The following is a 20,868-nucleotide window of genomic DNA, read 5'->3' on the forward strand; positions in this document are numbered from 1 at the left end:
TCCCTCGCAGTGCTCCACAGGAGGGAGAAAAGCGTGATGAGCTTCTCTGTTTACTGGCCTCTTCCTCTCTGTTGAGCTGCATGCATGTTTTATTACACTGACATCAGAAGCACAAAACAAGCATTTGTGTGCAAGAATTAGCCACTCCTCTGAGAAAATCTTCCACCGTTTCTGTGTCCCTCCGCTCTGCGTGCGTAATTTAGACACCACAGGTTTTTCATTTCCCTTTTCGTCTGTTTTGGTATTTAAGCCAATGCCGACTCATGCCCAACTCAGTCTTTTGGTGCTATGATTGTATTTTGTGCCCCACATGGAAATCATTTGGAAGGAGTTCTGCTTCTTGGTCTGGACCATCACCAAACACGAGCAGAAATTCCAGTTGGCAGATGGATGAGCTGAGAGATGCTTTTAGCCAATGACAAGATACTGTCTCAATGCCTCTTGGCAGAATAAACTGCTCAACTTCTGTTGCATTGCAAATGAAGAGAAGCACTCGTAACATGCTTTACGGTTTAAGATCCTTATCGCTCAAAGATGAAACTTTGCTCTTTACCCTATATTGGCATGATTCATGTTTTTGTGCTATAAAAAGATAACGAGGGTAGATGTATTGTCCCCTTTATGGCTCAGCTTGTTAAAGTCTACCAGAAACGGCACTCGTAATGCATTTTACTTGCGTAATGTGACTTGTTTCAGAAAAATGGTAGTAAGACTTGATTTTTATCCACTGTGAAATGACTGTAAAAAGTGCCCTGGACATTATTAGAGGTTGAAAAATGAAAGCGCTTGTTAATGTCAGCAGAACAGAAAAGTCAGAGGTGGAGCAAGTCATATTTTTATGAAATATTATGAAGAGGGTTTTTTTTGTCTTTGGAATAACATTTAGGGTATGATGTTCCCTTCAAGTTTCACCCACTTATTGGGTCTCATTCACTAAGCATGCATACGCACAAATTTGACAAATTATTTTAAGAACAAATCTGGATTCACCAAATGTTTCATAATAAAATGTATTCTAAATTTACAAAAAAAATATCTAGGAACAACTGAAACCACACGTACGCAAAAAGCACCACCTCTGTACGGACTTATAATCGTGTTAAGTTAGGCTATTTTATTTTAACACGACACGACTATAATTATATTTAAATATGTTGCATTAATTGTAGGGCTGCCCTCGACTTAAGTTTTTCTTGTCGACTAGTTAATTCAAGCGATTAATCGACTAATAGCACGTGTAAGCCATATAAATCAAATCATATAAAATAGCCTTTTTATTGCCTATAGCTTAATCAGTGCTCAAGCACATATAGGCTATGGCTTCACAGTGCACCGGCAAAAGTTATGATTATGAATGTGTCTTGAAAAAAAAAACAGCAAGGAGAACGTCTAAACATTTGAATAATTTATTGATAATGTATTCGGCTGCAGAGATTAAGTCGACGATGCTGACTCGTCATCTCTGCAGTAGTAGACTTGTACGGTGGCCGAGAGAGCTCAACGCTGCAACTGAAGAAAACATGCAAATAGAAAAAACACCTGCAAATGAAGAAAACATCTTCATCAGTTTTAACATGCGTGTGCTCCAAATACTCACAACACAACCAAATACAGACAGCTCTGCAAAAGTTCACAACACAACCAAACACAGAAACGCGCTGCAAAAGTTCACAACACAACTAGGCTAAACACAGAAACGCACTGCAAATAGCACAGACCATGACAGAAATGTTTCCAGGGGACCCCAATAAGTGACTAACCTGACTGGGACATGATTATTGCTCAATGGGCAAATCCCTATGCCTCCTTTGAAGGGCAGAGCCCTTAAAATAGGGGACTTTGGAGTGAGCAGGGCACTTGTGTGCCATTGTATAGCAGTTTGGAACGGACTTGGCGAAGGGAGCAATGAAAGACAATGTAATTTCCTCATTATTTTCACCTGGGATGTTCGCTTGACAACACAGCACGGTGTCCATCAGCTGAATAGCTGTTCTGACGACATACATTTTGTATTATTGCTGTTAAATTTAACTGCAAATAAATATACATTTTATACAAAAAAAATATTTTAAAATATGCGTTATCTGTGTGTGTCTCTTAACTTTGAAACTTGCCGTCTCATATTTGGACTCTGCATTACCTAATATTTCTTACCTATAAAACTTATTTAAACATAACATGACAAAAATGTATACAATGTAACTGATATCTTGCCCTCATGTTCTTTTTTTATTCTGATATGCTGATGACATTTTTTATATATATATTTTTTCATATTATATACAAAGTTGTATGTCATAAATGTAATCTCTGTTTTTTTTTTAAGGGAAAAAAAGTAACAAAAAATATCGGGGGTTTCGATACCGGTGTATAACAGCAATAACAGAAAAGTAGTCTTGGTATGCTACAAACCAGCTTTAAATTTCAGCAATTCTTTTGCAGAAATATGACCACATTTGTTGCCTTCTCTGGCAAAATACTCTGGCTCTCTCCTGATTTATAGCATGTCTTGCACAAGGTGAGCGTTATTTTAGAACGCATCACCTTAAATGCCGTGACGCGAAACTCCTCGTGGAAGAAGTACGCCGTCATGTTTACAACTGTGACAAGGAGCGCTTATCAGGATAAACTGAACGCAGATTTGAATTTAGCAGTTGATGATCACGCGATCTGAACGTTCTAATCACACCGGCATGATCGATCGTATGCGTTAAAGGGTTAACTGGCGATCACATGTGGTGATGATGCTTCTTACGTCCGTTTCAGAGAACCAGAGGGCAAATATTTAAACTGACAGCTGAGGCATTTAAGTGGCACCGAAATCTGCGATTCGGTCCGGTTACATACCGGTTACTTGGGTACCGGGTTTCGGTACCCAACCCTAATCGCTTGACATTTCAAGCTTTTTTTCTATAGTTCTCCTGTCTGTGAGCCAAGTAGCCTATACGCTGAGTTGTGGTTAATTTATGTGACGCGCTGCAGTTCAGGGAGACAGCAGAAAGTGCATCCTGTTTGTTTTCTTTATTTTGCAAAAGCATTGTTTTCTTGTTATTGTGAGCATACACAAATAAAAGTAGACCCTTTACAGTTAGCAATGCTATATTACTCTTATCCAAAAATGTAGGAGTATTTTAAGTTGAAGTAATGCAAGTGATCACGCCGGAGCCTCCATGTTATATTGTTAGCTATATTAGTTGCTATATCTGTATGGTTATCTAGTTTAGACCTACATGAAAAAAAAACAGAAAATAACTGATTATTTATTTGTATTTTTTTTTTGTTTATTCGTGCTATTGCTCTTAATTTGATTATTTGTTCTTATTTTATTCCTGACTGTCTGTAACAATATTTAAATGAGTTAGGCAAATAGTTTTTGTTGTCATAACCTTGTTTTTTTGGGCCACAACCTCAACTAAACAATCAAAAACAACTAAAACAATAACTAGGCCTATTTTATTTATTTATATATTACTTTTTTGTGGTGGGGCCAGTGAGAATTCTGGGAGGACAAGTAAAAATTTGAACCACTGGCTCAACCAGGCCAGTAGAATAAATCCTTAGCATATTTTTAATGAAATCTGAACTATTCCTGTTCCTCCATTAACAGCTAATCAAGTCAACTACCACTTTGACGCTTCAAAAAAAAAAACTAATCCATATTAATAATTTAGTTCAAATTTTCAGAAGAGACATGATTACTTTATATGAGGAGCAGATTGAATTTAGGCTTTTATTCACATATAAACAGTAAATGATGACAAAATTTTCATTTCTGGGTGAACTAGCCTAACCCTTTAATAATTTTGGATTATTCATTATCATCCTGTTATTGAGGATGTTATTAAGGAGAGCATCTTCCCCAGCTTAACCCTACCAATGAATTGTCTATGATGGTCACTTTTAATTTCATGTTGACTTTTTTTTTTTTTTTTTTAATGGCTGGGATGTGAATGTACTGACGAACAGAACCTGAGATGTTCCCTCATTCCCAACACAGGGACTCAGTAGCTATGTTTCCATCACTGTTCTTTTTATGCACATTTGAAGTATCGCATCAGAAACGAGAGATGGAAACGTTTATTAGCAAAAAAGTTTTTACTCACTTGAGGTGGTTTTTGACTTGTGCAAAAAAGATTTAATGGGAGATGGAAATTCTGACATTAAACCCACGTGACTGATAGGTTTCCTCATGATGGGAATTACGGCTCTTTTTAGGGGCCGAACCGGATCATTTGGCTCGGCTCAGTAATAAGAGTATACGTTTGCCTGTGTTACTCATCTTGTTTTCTGGCCTGATATTAAGGATGATCTTTTCGCCACACTGCTCGACCACACGCACTCAATGCAGTGACTGAATATTATGTTAATGTGTATAGCCTACTACTGCATGTTCATGCAACAAATCGAGAGTGGCGCCGGTGATGTCATCACACGTGATCGCACGCACATACACACACATTATTTGCACATACAAATTACTCCATAACCCTTATAAATTCAGTTAGTGACTACTTGACGTGTGGCTGAGCAGTGTAGCGAAAGGATAATCATTATTCTGTCTTGTATTAATATACAAAAAGGGAACACGGCTCTCAGACGGGAACCGACTCTCACCGTTCATTTAAACGAGTCAACGACCTGATGGAAACGCACCTAATTCGCATTTGTTTTGTTTTTTTGTTTACTTGGAAAAGATTCACTTCACATTTGGATGGAAACCCAGCTAGTGTTGGCACTTTTGCTCCTCGATTTAAGCACACTTAATTAGTGCCATGTAAACAAATGGGACTTGCTGGTCTCCTATAGAAAAGATTGCTCATTGAACAGAGTCTAATTTGTGTGTATTGTGTGCACGCACATATTGAGGTGAGTGGGGACTACGTTTCAGACTCTGGGCTTTTTTGGCATGATTTACATTTACAGATTATGCACCTGTAGAGACTGCTGTTCTCTGATGTTGAGAGTTGAAGCATACATTTCCAAGTTTAATGAGCTCTTGTATTAATGAGCAGAGCACTGTATTGCAGATTCAAGGCTGCGGAGAACGACAATAGGAAAAATCATGTTTTTTGTGCCATGTGGTCTTCATGAAACTTGTCTTCATTCTGATTTGCATCATACCTGTTTAATATTTGATTGTGTATTTGTGCTGTTTAGTCATCAGATGTCACCTGCTTTTTATTTGGATTGATTAATTTAAGATCATGATCATTAATCCTTTAATCTTAGATGTTTAAATTGCACTTGATGCGCGAGTAATTGTTGGCATAATCTGGCCTGCATTTTGTTTACATGCTACCACAAACAGGGTTGTGCCAAGTGCTTTGAAAATGTTCCAAGAACCAATTATGAGAGAGAATAAATCAATGTGCTAATCGTTTGACAATTTATTTATTTTCTAAATCACAAAGCATGGGATTTGATTGAGCTAGATGTTTTGTTTTTGCTCTTACTGTGGCAAGTCTCATCACTGTGGTTAGCTTAGGCTGTTTCCTTTCTGCAATCCCCTGCCAAACCTGAGAACATTCACTTCTTTGAAATGAAACTACATTCTTTGCTACATGCCCATCCGAAAATAAAAACCAAATGAGTGTTGAATGCCTCTGAATACCATAAATAAATACAAACTCAGGAATCACGTTTTCTAAAGTAATCAATATTTTTCTTGAGGCACACATTTGTTTGTTTGTTTTGGAATTAAACAATACTTACCCAGAGAACTACATAATTCTATAGTAATTAAAGTCCTCAGTGACAGAAGTTGCATTCATGTTCTCAGCTTGTGCCCTTATTGCATAAGTGGGGATTTCCAGGACAGGTAGAGAACAGAAGAAGCATGCTTATTAGTATAACACTTTTTGGGAAAACCGGTGCAAGAAAACTACGAAGATTCTTTATGTCTTCTATAATGTCACCAAAGATCAAGCCAGTAAGCACCGTTGACTGTAGTGAAAGTGATTGTTACAGTGCTGTTCTGAGCAATATAATCTTATTATGTCTTCCAGAGTCTCATTTCACATCTCACGCTGTACGTCTGTAATTGTAAGAAATTCAGTCTCAGGTGGGGTTTTTTTTTTTTTATGTATATAGGATTGGAGTTGTTTAACTTTTCCCACATGTCTCTGAGCTCAATGTACTCGCTCGACCAGGCTGTAGCAGAATTCATGGCTTTTAGAAAGTTGAGAATGAATCATGCTTGTGATTAAGATCTCATTTAAATTGCTGTGTGAAAATGTTTTGCATGACCCATTCAAACTAGCATGTGTTTTTGACCATGCTAGGACAAAATCTCCTTTTCTCCCTCTCTCTCAACTCCAGCAGGCTGCATTGTTCGGGATGAAGGAAGGCTTCGGATGCATGGACCATCAAAACATTAATCCTCCATATTGAAGTGTCGTGTAGTGTCAGTACTACCAAATGGTTCTTTTGTCACTTCTTATTGCTTACTGTGGGATCAGTCAGTCGCTGGCCGTCCTTTTACCCAGCAGGGTGCCGTCCTGGCAAGCACTCCTCCTTCTCGAATCCAAGCCCTTAGCGCTTGCTGTTTTGACGCGCCATTGTTTAAAGATTTTGGCGAGAATCTCCAATTAGAGGACTCTTCTCTCTACCTTTTATATTAGAAATAACCCTTCCCTATGCTAAAGTCACTCCCTCTCTCAGTTCAGAGTTCATCTATGTTTGCATGCCTACCCTTGGACGTCTGTGCAACTGTCACAGACATGACACGAAGGTAGAGGTGTGACCGCTATCATTCTGTTTGTGTAGCCACTAGCCAACCATTTATACATCAGCCTGGGTAACTCACAGGTGAACTGTTTTCTGTGTTTGAAGGCCCTGTTGTAACTGCAGCATTTGTATGTATTTTCAAATTAAAATGAAATGCGTAGAGTGTGAAGACTTGTTCCAGTAAGCAACGGTTATAGTTATATTTCCACTTAAGCTTGGTTCGGCACGGCACAATTAAAAACCGTTCTCGGTATTGTAATAATATTTTAAAATATTGCTGTTTTACTGTATTTTTGATCAAATAAATTTAGTCTAAGCAAGCACAATAGACTTATTTCAAAAGAGGCTTCTTTTTTGTTAACAATAACATGTTTTTTCCCTTCAAATAGAGATGCCATCATTAGTTTAAAACAATAAACTAATTCCTTGATTGTTTTAAACTAATTATGGTACCTCCGTTTGAAGGGTAAATCATCTTATTTTAGCCGTTTCAGAGAGAAAACAAACAACCATGTATTGAATGTCATCAAAAGACAGAAAAACATTGAGATTTATTTATTTATTTGCTGTGTCACCCAGCCCTAGGAGCTGGCCATCTTTTGATTTTGAACTTTAAAGAGAGAGACCTTGCCACAAACAAATTAAAGTGCACAATCCAAACAAACATTCATACATATGCTTAATTTAGTTGAGGTCACTGCATGCATAATGTAAGAAGATGAACGTATACAGAAACACACAGGCTTATTCAGAGCCTTCTGAGGTCACAGTCTTGTTGAAGTTGTGACTGTACTGTGTTCTGGAAACATTAAAATTAGCAAAAAAAAGTCATACAGCAGCAGGGCCGTTTGAGATACAAGTTCTCGTACTACAATTTTTTGATGGCCAGACACTGCATTTTTTTCCACCATCTCCTTCTGTCGGCTCTCAGTAGGAAGTCCGTCTGTACTGGCCTTTATGCCAGCAGGTGTGTGTGCCACACTGAAGTGTGTGTGTTTTGTTATACTGCGGAGAATGATGGTGTTCTATTGAATTCATCATCTGTTCTTTTACACATTTGAAGAAAATAAGATTAGATAGGTGGCACTGCTTGTCAAAAGAAAACATAAGGGCCCTCCTCCTGTTGTGAGTCACACACTGGGGGTCTGCCACAAATCCCTCCATCCAATCTGCCTCCCTGCTTTTAACTGTTTTTCAGCTTACAGGGCTTTTCCATTCAGTCTTTTTCATTTTCAGTATATCTGAATCTGAAAATTATTTTCAAATAAAGTATTTTCTTTAAAAGGCAAGATTTGGTCTTCAAAAACCTTTTTCCAAAAGGTACATCCTGAAAAGGGGTGTCGTCTTATATTCAGGGACATCTTATATTCAGGGTCATCTAACAATACAGTAATTTGTTATTAATCGACACTCAAATAGCTAAAACTGAGTTGTACACGCATTTAAATTGCACAAGACGGTTTTTATTAGGGCTGCTCGATTATGGAAAAAAAAATACATTATTTTGATCAGTATTGAAATCACGATTATGTAACACGATTATTTCACATGACAAGAAACACCTTTCAACAATTCTTAAATCTGAATTTGAACATTTATTGTACTTTTTGAACTATTAAAATAAATAATATAACCGATAATACTTCAATAAGTAGGCTATTTTAATAATTCCCGCAGGGAATAATTTATAATGCAGGAATCTACCACTTATAATGCAGGAAATTCCCCCGCAAACATTCAAATCAACTCAATCATTTTAAAACTTCAGCTGTGCTGCGTCTTCTCTCTCTCTCTCTCTCTCTCTCTCTCTCTTTTAAGTGGAGCTCGTTAGGCCTACCTCTGGGGGGTCCGGGGGCATGGACCCCCAGAGGATTTTTTTTTTAACATTTACAACGCAGGGTTTTATAATCACTGAGGTCCCAAATGTGAGGCAGTTAGGGGGATTCAGGGGCCCCTCCGAGACACTTTAGATTTTTCTGATCTACATATGTGCATTTCAAGATGTTTTGAAGGCCCAAAAAAAAATGGATAACAATAACTTTAAAACCATGTCAGCGGGCAGTAGATTATTTGTCAATACCTGCTCTCTCCTCATTTCCATCACTCTTTCTTTTTCTCTCAGTATCCTTATTTTGCCTTGTCTCTTCCCCTCCTAAAGCTGGTCTTTTTTAATTTACTGAAGACTACAAATTATATTATAATATTAATTCTCAATATGTACTAGGGCTGCAACGATTCGTTGTCGACAAAAATCGATAATAGAAATAGTCGACAATGAATTTCATTGTCGAAGTTGTCGCCAGACATGTTTTTTCCGACCGAGTGCATCTCTCTTCATTACAATCTCTGCCGAGAGTCGCACATGCGCATTAGCTTCACTGCTGAGCGATCACATACAGAAATGGCGGCGTCCAACGCAGCAGCTGCGCGTACCAAAACATCTAAAGTTTGGGATCATTTTAGCCTGGATACGGCGAATAAAAAGATTACCTGCATGGTTTGCAAAGCAGTCCTTGCGTATCACGAACATTTAAAGAGAAAGCGTTGCCACCCGTCCCGGTTTTCCAGGGATTGTTCTCTTTTTTGAGCGACAGTCCCGGACAATTTATATTCTTTCCCGGAACACGAATTGTTTTTTTGTGAAAATGTACTTCTAAAGTAGAATTTCCTGGTTTCAAATTAAACCGTTTCCATCTACTGTCACTGTGTTTTCTTCATGGTTGTGTACATCCAATCCTGTGTCCGTAAACGGGTAAAACAGTGGATTGGCCAATGCCAGGCGTTTACTTTTATTTGATTGGAAGCTCAACTTATCGCCTAGCAACTGCCTGTGCTGTCGGTCGGTCGCGCGCGCATCAACACACATCCAGGATGAAACAGCGTGAGTTCAGTTGGTAGCTAGCTTTTTAAAAACGTTCTATTTACATCTATTGTGTGAAATGGGGGGAGAGACGGACGAGGACAACACAACAAAATCGGATGAGCCACCAGTGTCAAAGAAAAAACAATTTACAACCTACAACTCAGACTGGACGAAAAGAGAGAACTTTTCTGAATGGGAAAATATTTTTCCCATTCCCTTATCACCATTCCCCTGTTTACTTGATTTTAATTTATTTTTTCTTATAAAAAACAAATGTGCCTGTCCTTTATAAAAATGATAAAGTTTCTTTCTTTATGCATTTATGTCTATATTAACCGAGCACTGTGCCTAATTGGTTTTAGACAGGGCATTTTTATTTACTTTTAGTATGAATCGGCCTATCAGCAGCAAAGTTCAACAAAATATGCATTTTTCATTGAAGTACCCCCTTCTTTCTTTTGTTTACTATCATTTTCCACAGAATTAAAGCAATCTCATGCTAAATTTTAGAAAATTAATAATTGTCCGATTAGTCGACTAATCGTTTCAATAGTCGGTGACTAGTCAACTATTAAAATAGTCGTTAGTTGCAGCCCTAATATGTACACATTCATATTAATCTGTGCCTTATGCTTATATGATGAAAACGGCTTCGCTAATGTTTTTTGTCCCCTCCCCTCACAATGACAGTAACGTTAGCCTTAACTAATTATTACATTAAGTTACATGAATCACGTTACATAGGCCTATTTTCAGGTAAAAATGGCAAAATTAGACAAAAGTTTTAGTTTGCCTGATTATTTCTAACATGTATGACCTAAAACAGCTGTCAAATATGAAATGTTTAGTTTAGCTACTTGCATCTTATCTCGCACTTGAGCATAAACTATCGTAGACAGTTGCGCCTCGTGCTGCTAAAATTCGTGCGCAGCCGCTTCTGTGAACATAAAGCCCGCCTACTTTGATTTGATTGGTCATCTCAATTATTCTGACATTGACGGGCAGTGACGGACCAAGGAGGCTCAGATGAACACACACCCTGTCCTCTGTTTCTGACGTGCGCTCGGTGCGAAATCCCGATTTAAAAATCTAATGTTTTCTCCTCCGCGGTATAATTTTTGGGGGTATAATCAAATGCGACTGTCTCCAATATTGGAGGGGACATGTCGCCCCCGGTTCCTACGCCCTTGGTTGGGAGCCAAAATCAATCCACTCATCACATCTACTCCAGTAGAAACGACGTCAACAAGGTCACTGTGAATATGGTCAAAACGTGCCATCAGAGAAGCACTAATTAAACGTCTGGTTCGGTCACTGATTCCAGCCCGAACCCGAATATAGCGGTTTCGGCCGAATGTTTTTGGTAGCCGAAATTTTTGTGCATTTTTGCTTGTATTGTGCACGTCTCCTTGTATCCTTTTATTAATGACCAAATAAATGATTTGATACATTTTCATTGCACCACTGAATTGAATTCCTAAATTTTTCAAAGAAGCTGCACGTCTTAAACTTGGCGAAAAAAGTAAGTGTCAAGCCCTGCCTTTGAGTAATCAGCAAAATGATGGTGGACAGATTAGGGTCCAAACAATGAACCTCAAAAAGTGTCAGGTGTGTGGCAGTAGGCTACTTCACTTTAAATTTGAGGATAATATAGTTGTTTCTCAGTGATGTCAGAGAACTTCTGCGTTGTTGCCACAAGATTGATACTAAGCACACATTTTCTATCTTGTAAGTGCATCTTGTGTGTTTGGTGCCGTTTCAGTCAAATTAGGATGATGTTATGCTTTATGATGATATAAATGAGCAAGATTTTACAAGCAAGATTTGTTATTTTGGTTGTAAGCATGTCTGTATTTCAGGCACAAACAAAATGTATGGCCTCTGTTATATTTATATATTTTGGTATTTCAACTCCTCTTGAATTAAATATGTCATGAATTAATCATTTCCACAGATTTCTTCAGGTCCATACTGAAAAAAATCAAGAAGAAAAAATCAATGGACATCCAGTTAAAACGCATTCAATTCATTTAGGTTTGGTTCAAGAAATATCATCTTTTTTTTTCTCCCACATATTTTGAGTAGGCTTGTGTGCAGTCTGTCTGTGCAAGAATAACTTCAAAAGTACACCGCCACGTACATGAGCAGCTTGGAGTGAACATTGATTGATGCCAACTTCATTACCTTGAAAAAGCTTCATTCAGTAACAAAGTAATTTGGCTCGCGTGTTTTTCCCCTATACCCGTCCCTCAACCTGAAATGAGTTTGCTTACCTCTATCCGGATGACATGCAGTATATATGATCATGATGCAATATATTATTGAGAAAGTGTCACGATGTCTCAAAATACTGATTGTAGCACAGCCTGCTGATTAGTTGCCTACAGCGGCTCAGTATGGAGGTCACCAGGCATGAGAGCAGGAGACCGCAGCTGTTTTTATGCTGTTCTCAATTCTCATGCCAAGTCATTTTTCATGTGTGTGTTGGTTCAGACCCTCTGGCTTTTTACAGCACCTCAGAGGAATTGAGCATGAGCTCCGCCTCCTTGAGTTTTTTTTTCCCCCATATGATTTCTCCGTTCCTTGCTTGTGTTGTCACTGAGTGGTTTGAGTTCAGGTCCAGGAGGGAAGCGCCGCTGTGATTTTCCCCTTGCGTGTCTTGATGTAGTTAGTGTGGTTTTGTGTTTTTTAACCTGCTGACCTCACTGTGACCCTGCTGTGTCTATGGCGACCGCTCCAGCTGTAAGAGGTTGTGGCAGCACAGGGCTTTGTGGCTGCATTCCAGCGTTGACAAGCCTGCACGCGTAGAGACACCATTACAAGAGCCCTGCTCCTGCTGAACATTATCTGATGGTAACTTGGAGGCCATTTTCGTTTAGCTTGAGTATTAAATGGGGTAAATCTTAAAGGTTGTGTTTTTTTCTGTTAAAATGTGTAATTCTCTTTTTTTTTTTTTTTTGCTATCCCAACTTGATAAAAAATTTGATTTCTCAATTTATCCAGTCTTGCAGCCCTAGTTTGAATTAGACATAGAACATCTCCCAGAGTTCATAGTTTGCCTCTATTTGTTTTAATAGACTTGTGGAAAACAGCAGCATAGGCCAAACGTTCATCTCAACCCATTACAAATCTAAGGATTTTAACCTCTAGCATCCAGACCCTGACCTCTTTATTACCATGACAACAGCTTGGTCACCATGACTATGATTCTGCACATTCTCCATCACACTTGCCAGAGTCTGTGTATATGAAGTGGAACTGTCACAAACAGAGCAGATTACAGCAGGCTCACAGTGTTTATAGGCTCGCTGCTATTGATAGAGTGACGGGGTGGATTGTTTCACAAGACTGGACTTGCCCTCATAGTGAATGTTTTTTTTTTTTTTTGCCGTTTCATTTTCCCCTCTTTCTGTCCCTCCAGTTCTATAGCTCTCTCCCACTTTCTTCTTCATTCATGCTATTGTATTGTCCTTCATTTCCAGCCATCCATCTGCCGGTGTTCTCATCTCATGCTCCAGTCTAGACCATTCGTTGGTATTCTGACCCCAACCAATCCCCTGAATATCTAGGAAGATACAGAAACGCTGTGAAAAGAACCTGATCCTAAGTCTCCTAATGTCTTGCTAATGGCTATAGACTTTGCTCTCTGAATGAGCCCTGACTCTGTACAATCTGCCAAGAAAAGCGTTGCCTGTGGCTCTCTTTTTTTTAAGGGGCTAAATCTCAGTCTCTTATCATTCACTCATTTTATTCTTTCTTACCTTAAGTCTTGGTCCTATCTGCCAACTCTTCCCAAATTTCTTTATGCCACTGTGGTCATGCTGTCACTTTCATCCATCCCTCTTATAAGTCTCCCTGTCGCTCTGTGCCTTAATCTTTCTCTTTAGCTCACACATACTTTCTCTCTCGCCTGGTTTTTGCAGCTTTCTGCAATGCTTTCCTGGTCCCTGTGCCCCTGTTCTCCAGTCAAGTGCACTTCAGTCTCGAGAAGGCTTCTACACCTCGCTTGCCGTCCGCTGGGCTTAAGTGGGGTTTAACGCTCTGACCGGACTCATGATCAGGCCCTTTAGCTCAAACCGCAAAACAGCACCGAGAGCAGACGGGCAGATCCTGCATCATGGCAAGAAAAATCCTGCTCAATAATGAATCATGATAAAACTTAATAAGGGGGCAGAAATAAGGCGAAGAATAAAAAAAATGGATTGGAGTACTTTTAGAAAGTTTGTGACATTCAGATCCCTGCAGGTAATGATTAGATGATTTCCAAGTTGAATAATGTTTACTCTTCTTGGCGCCGATACATCTCAAACCTTTTTTTTATTTTTTTTTTATTTAATTCATTTCTTTATTTTTTACGGCCCATAAAACTTGTTCATCGGTGGCCCGTTCGTTTCGTTTTGTTTTGTGTAATTGGTGGCGCTGGGGTTTTTGTGTTGGTAAAAAAAAAAGTCTGCTAGTTTTTTTTTTTTTTTTTTTTTTTTTTTTTTTACAGACCGCCCATGAAACGCATAGATCAGCGGTCCATTGGTTATATTCTTGATTGACACTGGGCTGAGCCAATCACGTCTTTAAACACCTCCCCCTTTGGGCTCTGATGAGCGTGCAGTATCAGTGTGTATCTGTCAAAATAGTCAGAGAGGGAGAAGAAACGCAAGGAATGTGCAAAGAAATAGCGTGAAAAAAACAGGCCCTTCAAGCAGACGCTGTAAAATGTGTCAGAATAACAGATATGTTTTCTGCAGCAGCAGGACCTTCATCAGCTCCCATGGCTGATGAGGATAGTGAGGAGGAATAGGAGAGAGATGAGAAAGTGTAGAGCTTGCCGTAAGCAGAACTACTTTCAAAGCACTTAGGATATGTCATCATGAGTGTAAGAAAGAACCCATTACCCAGTTACGCATTATTTCCACATATGCATAGTTGACGATTACCACATTTTACTAGAATTGTAATGAGACTTGTTTGTAAACCATGTTTTCTGCCAAAATAAAAGCTTTGAAAATAAAAGCTCATGTGTTTCTCTTTCAAGTATAGAAATTAGTACAAAACTAATTCTGAAAGTTTACTTTATTTCTCAGTGCATTTGTTTTACAATATATGGCTATTACTGTCATGGGATTAATATTATAACTATTAGGCTATTATGTAGTAGTGTAATATAGAAAGATAATATAACTAAAAGAGGTTTGAGTTTTTCTTTGTTCGATTTGCACACTGAATATGGGTTGGAGCTTTTAATTTTGAACACTCAAAGTGCACCAGTTTGATGAATTTAACATTAAAATATTGCTATGCCAATGCAGCTTACAGCTAGTTTTAAGATTCATCACTGTGTAGTTCAAATGTTTTAATAAATGACAATTTGGGTTATTTCATCTGTTAACTCACTCGTTCCTACTCACTCATTACATGGTATTAGTGGTTTTAAGGAATAGGAGTTGATATAGATATTCAAGGGCATGCAAAGATGGGTGATGTTTATGATCCTATGTGTGGGGCCAGTCTGAGCCAAAATGCCAGGGCTGTTTGTTTTTTCAGTCACACACTGTGTTCTGGTATTAAAAAGCCTAATAATTCATGGTTCCTAGAATCTTTGAATCATTAAACCATCTGTGACATGCTCTGATCTCAGCCCATGGGCTGCAGAGTGCAGGCATTCCAGCATCTGCTTTTTCCCAAAAAGCTCAAATGAAAAGGATGGCCCATATGGTCGAGATTCAAAATGGCTCTGCTAGAGGCGTTGTGATGCTGGAGCTCGGTGCCCCACTGTTTCAGTGAGTTTTCAAGGTCCTGCCAAGATGCCAAGGATTCACTATCTCTGAGGCTGGCTGTGAACCAGCAGTTGGGTTTACTGTAGGAGATTATACAAGAGAAGGTGAAGATGGTGCATAATGTCAACACTCTTGCTTCCGTCATCTAAAGACTGTTCCTGTGTCCTGTCCTCTGTCCTTCCACATTAACCTCTCTGTCCAACGTGCCATGGCCTAATGCCATGTAGATCTGTGTAATTAGTGACAACAAAGTGGATGCTTATGAGCACCCTTTTGAATCTTAAAATGACAAATGTGACACCCTAAAATTGTATGACCATTGGATGGTTTGGACCACAAGTCCACATCAAGTGTGCCAGGACTTCAGCTCTCTCTCTCTCTCTCTCCCCCTCTCCATGATTTATGTCTTTATTGGGGTGTAACGGTTCAACTTCTTACAGTTCACATTGTACCGCTGTACTGATGTCATGTTTTGTTCCCGCAGCGTTTCACTAAATGTCAGAGAGCGGAGAGAATTCTCATTGGCTGCTGCCTCTGTAGATACACTAGTAGAGCTGTAAAGTGGTTTTTGGTGATACGAAGAGAGAAAATTAGACAATAGAATGCACTTATTATTATGCTTTACCAGTGGAGACATTGGGAGAATCAGTACCTCTACGGCCGAAGACGCTGAAAATGTCAGAAGACAAAGACTTACAAAGACAAACTCGAGAGAAAACATTGGTACAACATAAACAGTGGAAAGATTTGATGATAGAGAAAATGCTGAGCAGTGTTTTTTTCCTCTTTGCAGTTTCTTTTACTCCTCTCTTAACTTTACTGCGATATTATTTCCATCTTTACTCTTCAAAATGGACACCTTACAATGCATATGCTACACATGAAATATTCTTGTTTTCTTAGTTGCTGGTAGATAAACCTCAATAAAAAAATGTTTGTGATAAACTCAACAAGTGTTTGAGAGATGCATTTTATGGTTGTGTTAGGACATTTTAATATAACTGTTATGCTCTTATATGACTGAACTTCATTCTTATTCTTATGTAGAGGTTTAAGACATAGCCTATAAAGATGGATTTGCCTACAAAAGTTTATGCACATTTGTCCTGCAGGGTTTTATTGTATTGATGTATGGCATACATGCATGCTCAAAGCAGCTGGCCTATGCAGATGAATGTGATCGCAGATGAGAATAAATATTTGCCTTTTTCTTCAAGTGTGTAAGACATAAACTATATTTAATGACTTAATGGCATCAGCTTCTTCTTAAGACCAAGCACCTATTTACTTGCAGATCAATGGCTGAATGATGTGACATTCCTTTTTCTGTGCTTGTGCAAGTAAATGTAAGTGCCGAACTTTTTGAGTGCGCACGCGTGTCAGTTTGTTGTACCTGTAAATGCAGTCAGTCAGTGCTAGTGTTTATTTCTTAAGAACTCTCGAGATGAGTCGCAGGTTTCGGGAAGCATTTATGTAACACTGATAGACTTCCTCTTTCTCTCCGTCTCTGCCTCTGTGCTATAATAAAAGCTGAAAGCGAGGACACTTGGCAGGAGCTCATATTTGAGACTGTTTTTGTCTCCCTGAGGACATTTCCTACTTGCTTTTCACAGCTGGAAAAGACATTGTCACTTCTATTGCTGACTGCGTGTTAAAGATAAGGACTTCAGAATGACCAAATTAAACCGGGCTTTATAGAGAGCGACTCTGCTTGAGTCTTATGCACAGCACTTCCGCTGCATAGTAAATCTCGTCAAGGCTTCTGCTTTTTCCTGAGTGCTCGGGGTGGCGGTAACCTATTGATTAAGAATGTTTACACAAAGGTTGTGGCTTGATGCAGTCTAGAGAGAGTCACTGAAATCAAAATCCTTCTCATAATCATCTCATGGAGCAGGGTGCTTGAGCTTCAGAGAGATTGTACTTGTGGTTTGTGTAGACCGACTGCTTGGATAAAGAGTATCTGTTAAATAATCTTGGGCCATTTCCACATAGTTAGTAAAAGCTCTGTGAATCTATTGAGAATTACTCTGATTCTTTCAGTTTTTAACTGCTGTCAGTAGGGGTGGGTGATATGACCCAAATCTTACATAACGATATAAGTAGTTTTATTTCACGACAACAATATAGCCTAGCCTATATCAAGATATATATAGTTATTTTTGCTTCAAATTAAGTTTTTATGAAAAAAAATGGTATGTTCTTTTAATGTTAATTTTATCATCTTGATAGCACTTTTCATAAATATTATCCCCATTTTCAATATAATAAAACAAAAAAACAAATTCTAGCCTAAAAAAAACCTAAAGCTTACTGAAGACAAGTTAACAGTGATGAATAGAACAAAGACATAATTGAAATAGACCTACCTGAAAAACTCCAAGCATTAAATAAGTACTATATAAAATGTCTAAAGTAATCCAATGTAGGCTATAAAAAACACTACCTTGTCCTCACTGTGTAAATTAAATATACATTAATCCTTTTTAAAGTTACAAAAGTGATTCAGTCAAGAGCAGTGGTTTTTTGTTGTGGTTTCATTAGCATTAATAATGATAGCAGGTGCATTTGGATGCTGTCACTTTAAGAACGACTGCACAGATCCATTATATTAAAACTGACCATTATATTAAATCCATTATATTAAAACTGACACACAGGTATGTTTATTTTAGAGGTCGACCGATAGTGGATTTTACCGATAACGATAGCTAGGTTGGGCCATACTTGCCGATAACCGATTAATGAACCGATAGTTTTTAAAATTGATACTGGATAAAAACAAACATAATACTCCAATTAAAACAGTGCTGAACTTTATTATAAAAAATTTTAAAAAACTGTATTGAACCATGAAAACATGCTAAATGAAATAAATATATAAATGTGAATAAATATTTAAGTCAATAAAAGACATTCAAACTGAAACAAAAAGTAATACTCTAAATAACAAATAAAACCAGTTACATTCAAAATGTAACTATTTAACTGTTCTTTTCAAGCCAACTTAATTAATAAAAAAGTAACAAAATTTGTATTAAAGTGAAGATGAAAAAAAAAAAAGACCGAAATCGAATGCTTTTTTGATTCGTTTATGTTTCTGTCGGCTGTATGAACATATCAGTTTGCTTACGTCTCTAGCTTTAAATATGCAACTTCTCTGCATATTTAATGCATAAAAGTGACCAGCTGGATATGAACTAATGCAAATAGAGGTAACAATTGTGACATTAAACATTCGGGTCGGACTTACGTTTATGTTTGTCAGTGTTTTAACGCTTGAGGTAACGTTACTAATGTTAGCGTCCTCTCAGCCTCGAAGGCAAACAAACACTATTGTGCTGTTCTTTCTCTACTAATGCAGCATTTAGTCAACAAATTAATCACTTTATAATGATATGACAAAATGTACTGTATACATACATTTGAGCTGTCGGTGCTTTAAACGCGCATCTGATGTCAGCGCTCTCCACGCAGCATGTGCTCTCAGTGCAGCACGCAGCATCACGTGTCGAAATAAACAACACGAGGCGATTGTTTTTATTACACCTCTAGAGGCCGCTCTTGTACTGCGTCATGCCAGCAGACCCTTCTCAGCTCTTACACTGTGTAATGAATGACAGCGTGCGCTTCTCAGCCGCGCCAGCAATGGACGCAACCAGGAAAAACTATCGGTATATATTTTTGCCGATAACGATAGTTCCACCAGTCAACTATCGGTGCCGATTAATCGGCAAAACCGATGAATCGGTCGACCTCTAGTTTATTTAACCGTTCAAGCCCAATTAGGTGGCAAAAAGCACCCCGTTCAGTTCAGTCTCCTAGACAGCGCTTAGAAACTCAAAGTTTCTCACTTTGAGTTTAAAAGAGAACACAATTATACTCAAACGAGTTGTCTTTTGCTGCTTATTGCACTTCAATGGTTTTTTTTTAAATCGCATTGCTTTAAAACGCATGCAAATGATACAGATAAAGATGATAGTCCAAAATCTCTACGGGTCGACAAATTTCTACCGGTTAATCGTGTCTACTGGTATATCGCCCACCTCTTGCTGTCAGTCTGGCAAACTGTGGTTGTTCACCCAAAAAATAACAATTCTTCCATCATTTATTCACCCACATATTATTCCAAACTCTTATGGCTTTTTCCCATGAAACACAAAAGGAGAAATGTTGATTGTACTAGTCAGTCTTCCCCATTTAATGAAAGTGAATGGGGATCTAAGCTGTTGACTCTGAGCTTGAAAGTGTCAGAAAAACATTATAAAAGTGGTTGTTTTTTATTCGTTGTCTTATGATATATATTTGTGTGATGAACCCCCAAATTTAAGTACTTATTCATTTATAATCTCCCCCTCTGCTGTAGCTCATTACTTGGAATGTTGCCGCTTGTCTTATTGTGGATTAGGCGAAAGGTTTAAAGTTATTGTGTCTCTCGCACTCTCATTCTACATCCCTCGCTTCCCCTTCTGTCATCCGTGCTCACATCACGTTCTTTATTCCCCCCTGCTACTCTGACATGTCTATTCAGCTCACTTTTTCTTTTCCTGGCCCCCGCTCAGCCTCTCCCTCGTGGTCTTACTCCCCTCTGTCTAAATCCAGCTGTTGTGTTAATAGTTTTCCTGCCGCCTGGAGAGCCAAGTAATGAGATTCCATTTGGAAACCAAGACCTTTCGGCTTGAAGAGATGTTCATGTTTTTTATTTATTTAAATGTTTGTTCCTTGACTTGAGTAAGGCAGCCTCTCAGCTGTGCTGCCTGCTACAACCGGTTTTCTTTTCTTTTTTACCTTTACTCCTTTCAGCCATATCCCTTATGCCTCTGGTTTGATGCTCCTTATGTCTTTTATCCATTTCAGTGACACTAGGTATTTCTCTCCTTCACATGCCTTTATCTGTTGCTCAGATTCGAGGTAAATGTTTAGGCTAATTGCTAGAAATCTACAGTGATTGTCACCTGAAATAAGTGTGTGAAAGAGATGATTGTGGCTGTCTTTATGCTCTATGCGTATGCTCTTTCTTTGGCAGCTGAACATGTATCTTCTCTATATGACTTAAATTATTTAACCTTTGACTTGACATAACTGCTCTTTCATTTCTTTGTGCTCACTAGTGCAGATGATGTGGGCTTCCTTCAACCAAGGCCACTTTTATAGCTGATCTGATCACTATATGTTTGTGATCTGATAACTGCAAACACATTCAAAGCTACTAGTGCTGGGTATTGATGCAGATTTCCTGATTCATTGCAGTTCTCATTCACAAGCTCTCGATTCTGATTAATTTGGGTGTATTTCAGGTATAATGCCCATTTTGCTTGCATATTATGGAAAGTTCTTTCTCTCCTTATACTGCATATTATACAACACATGTACACTGTACAGTATTTTGTTTAAAAACAGCACCACTTTTTCTAGAGAAATGAAAAGGGTAATGATGCACAGATCGTGATTTTTTTTCATGGCCGAATCGTGTATGTTTTTTTACAGCCAAATTGGCCAATTCTGATACCG

At 38.4% G+C, this 20,868-nt stretch overlaps 1 protein-coding gene across 1 annotated transcript in view; it reads left to right on the forward strand.

Annotated features, from left to right (window-relative positions):
- The window catches only part of ndst2a (N-deacetylase/N-sulfotransferase (heparan glucosaminyl) 2a), a 108,951-nt gene that overhangs the window by 12,411 nt on the left and 75,672 nt on the right, over window positions 1-20,868 (forward strand). The gene's annotated exons all lie outside the window — the stretch shown is intronic.

The sequence above is a fragment of the Phoxinus phoxinus genome, assembly GCF_949152265.1.
Source record: "Phoxinus phoxinus genome assembly, chromosome: 14".
In the NCBI taxonomy this organism is placed as follows: domain Eukaryota; kingdom Metazoa; phylum Chordata; class Actinopteri; order Cypriniformes; family Leuciscidae; genus Phoxinus; species Phoxinus phoxinus.